Raw genomic sequence first — 4,087 nt, forward strand, 5'->3', positions numbered from 1 at the left:
GAGGTTTGTCTTTGTTTTGTCCTCCACAGAAGATTAGTTCATCTGATGGTTAGTTTCCAAACTTATATTTTCTATATCTTCTCTACCTGTGGCCATCAAACTATATAACTCCTTCCTCTTCTGCAGGAACACACAACAATAATAACCACAGGTGCAATAGCACTTTTTTTAACATCGTACGTTATTACATTTCTATTTCATGTGCAATATTATTTTCATTAATCTGTGCAATATAACTTTCGACAATTCTTTCAATATCATTGAAAATATCTCTCAATATCATGCTCAATATGAGTTTAATTAAATTTACTTTAATTTGACTTTAATTTATTTATTTACCTTAATCAGACTTAGTCCGTAGCTCAGCATTTAACTTAGATAAATGCCTTTTATGACCAAAATGAGGAAACTAGAACTTCCCACAAAATCTGCACTAGAAAAGACAAAGAGCCAGCGACAGACAGAGAGAAAAATGTGAGTAAGATGAAAGACAGAGACAGCGAGACGAGAGAATCAAGAGATGGAGGTTAGGGGTCAAGAGGAGGGAGGAGAGGGCAGCAGTGATCCCAGCCAGCACAGGCTTTTGAAGTGTGTGTGTGTGCATGATGATGTGTCAGTGTGTGCGTGTTATCTCCTGTGTACACGGTGTGTGGTCTATACATATGTGAGTGTGTCTCTTATCTCCCATGTACAATAAATCTTTCTCACCCAGAGCCTCTCTCTCTCTCTCTCTCTCTCTCTCTGAGCTCCCCTCCTGCATGAGCTGATAAAAGTCTCAGTCTGGGTGTTTGGAGGTGTGTGTGTGTGTGTGTGTGTGTGTGTGTGCGTGTGTGTGTGTGTGTGTGTGTGCGTGTGTGTAACATTAATTACAACCAGTATTATTAATTATTTTAAAGTGCTATTTTAGACGTGCATGTTGAGGTCAAGGCATGTCCGGTGGAAAGAAGAGATTTGAAGTAGCTCAGCACTGATCTACTGTGCTAACAAACCCCTTCTCCTCCAATTCCTTGTGAAATACTTTTTAAACGTCTCTATTTTTGTGGACTTGATTTAACATATTCTGTGTGTTCTTCTCGGCCTAGATGTCAAACAAACATTGGACATCTGCAGAAGTCCAACACAGGTCCGAGATGTCTCGAAAGCGGAATTGGACTGGTTGTTAGTCCGCACCAGAGTGTGATTACTGGCTTGAACATCAGAAATCTTCTGTTCAAGGTATCCTGTTGCCGTTATTTGGTGCCACGTGAGTTCAAGTGGCATTTTTCTTCCACCTGCAAAAAAATATGCCAAACAAAGAGGCAAAAGTCCAGAGTTTGAGTGAACTGCAGGTCATGTTAACTGACTACTGGAAGGTTTGAATCCACATCCTCAGCCACACAGACTGCCAGCTTTGATCAGAGAGAGCCAGACATATTCCAGATCCATGCTCAGTAAATTCCGGCCTGTATTTGTTGAATCAACTGCAGTTATCATCACTTGGCAAGTTTCAACAATCAAAGGATCATATTTGTTTTGAAGGCACTGAGACAAGACTTTTGTATCCTTAAAAAGGCAATAAAAATGTCTCTCAGAGGCAAATTAAACTGCACTGCTGACAATATCTGTGGCTTCTTTCTTGACTTGTCATCCTTATAACATCATAGAAACTCCAACATCTCCAGCAGCCTAAATATTTAAGGTTTGCTGTGCCAAATATTGTATCGTACCAACTCCAAACAGCCTCCCAGTTCTCAAAGTCCCCGGTTACCTGGAGGCTAGAAACTCATAATGGGATAAAGAGTTTAGTTTGGGAGATAGAATGAAAGAAAGTAGACTCATGAGACAAAGACAGAAATAAATAAAATAAAAACCAGAAAAAGATCTTCATGCATTCAACACTGACTATTTTATGTGTACTGAAAAGTCTGTGTTTTGGTTTTATTAATAAGAGTATTCACACTTTTATAGAGCAATCAGGATGTTGGTCAGCTTGATTTTAGATATTTCTGTAGTTAGTTTTGAATAAGGGATCCGGAACGAGTCTGGGCCAAATGAGCCTCTTAATGAACGGGGCCAAATCGGCGGATTCGGAGCGGAGTCAGTTTGCTATCAGCACACACTTCTTGTTACAATATAGTGGGTACAGTGACATTTTCCGAACACATCGGTTAGTCCTCATATTCAAATATTTTTCTCTTGTAACAGTAAATGAAATATCATCATTGTTGGCGCCACGTATGGCCTAAATGTCACATTTAAGGCTGTGGGTTCATAATTGTCATAGGATACAGCCCCGGTCTGGTCTGTTTACCAAAGAAACACAAACCATTGCCTTGAAATTGAATGTTTTTGCTTCTTTGTGGTACCAGGCTGAATATTCTCTGTAAGATTGGAAAAATAGGGCTCCTCCAAAAGCCACGGTGTAATTTGACCACTGGTCCCTGTGCTGTTCAGACAACAGGGTTAGAGGCGACAGCTATAGCATAATGCTAGTTTTTGTAGATTTGTATATAGTTTGTAGTACTTTGTGGTCCTTTGTAGTCTTCTCTCTCTAATGTCGTCACACTCCTGAAGACTCAGCTCTATGTAGGACAAAACTTGGACTGCTTTATGGGACATTTTGTCTTTTTACAATCTAATCAGCCAGTAAACAGAATGAGGATATGGACTCGGACATGTAGCAACTCTGTTTATCCCTGTTTAAAGTTTAACCACTTTGCTGCAGCACACTGAACCCTGGACCATAAGCACAAACACTGTTTACAGCCCTGTACTCTATATGTGTGTGTGTGTGTGTGTGTGTGTGTGTGTGTGTGTGTGTGTGTGTGTGTGTGTGTGTGTGTCAGGTTTAGTGTAATGTTTGTTGGTCTACTTTATCTACTGACCTCCGGAAGTATTTGTGATTCTGTCTGCACACAGTGCGTGATAAGGCCAGGAAGAGAGTGTGGACACAGGATGTTGAGTTAACACTGGGACAACATGAGAGCAGCTTATCACACAGAGGACCAGCCATAACACAACTGGCAGCCACGTGGATCCATACGGGTGTCTGCTGACACGGCCTGCTGCTGGAGAGAGGAAACCAGTAACATCAGAGAGTCGTAAAATATTAAAATTACCTGCCAGCACATGGAGAGCCAGTCTGAGCCGGTGGCTAACAGCAAATTTTGCCAACAGCGCTAACAGTGGCAACAGTGCTGACAACAGGAAATCAGAGAGTCGATGTTGCGCTTCCGCGACGCAATGTAAATAAGGATAAAAATATGAATTTTACTGCATTGATTCAGTATCCCACTTGAATGTAGGTAGGTTATATAAGCTCATACGATGTTACAGAAATGTCACTGACCAACGATCATTTGTGCTGCATTCATGGGGTGTCAGAATAATCAAAAAAAATGAGTCCCAATCATATTTCATGGGTCACCTGATTCTTTTCCTTTGCTCTTTGCTGTCATGCTAATACTGGAAACGGCTATCAGTGCGTTGTTTAAACACTGAGCAATGAAATACAACACACCTTCTTTGTAGCGTCCACGTTGTCTTTCCGCAGTATGACTTCGCTCATGAACCCACCGAAGTAGGAAGAACGACTTCTCAACTCTGGAAAGAGGACCATGCGAGCAGCATGTTGATGCAACATTAAACTGTCATGCCGTCTGTCTCAACTCTAGTCTTGGCCCTCCATGTTCATTCAGTGTTGACTACAGTTACTTTACTGATTCTTTTTATCGCAGTTAGGGAAGGTCTCATTTTTTAAGTTACGTCACAATCCGTTCGCCCGTTGGCAATAAAACAACAATTAATACATATAAAAGAAAGACATGCAGAACCCTTAAAATGTGTCAGACCTGTAACAGTATTATATAAAGGTTCAAATCATTCACACGTCACATAGAGAAATACTGGTTTTGCTTTTGTAAATGAACACATCATAATTGAAAATGTATCCCCGTGTCTGTGTGTGTTATTGAGACAGCATGATGCTTTGACTGGGACAGTCTGCAACAGGACGGATCAGGTAACATCAGAAGACAACCCAAGGTCACAGGTGATGCAGCAACACCCCCCCCCCCCCCCCCCCCCCCCCCCCCCCCCCCCCCCCCCC

This window comes from Anarrhichthys ocellatus, unplaced genomic scaffold (assembly GCF_004355925.1).
Source record: "Anarrhichthys ocellatus isolate YVR2014 unplaced genomic scaffold, GSC_Weel_1.0 scaffold45, whole genome shotgun sequence".
NCBI classification, from domain to species: domain Eukaryota; kingdom Metazoa; phylum Chordata; class Actinopteri; order Perciformes; family Anarhichadidae; genus Anarrhichthys; species Anarrhichthys ocellatus.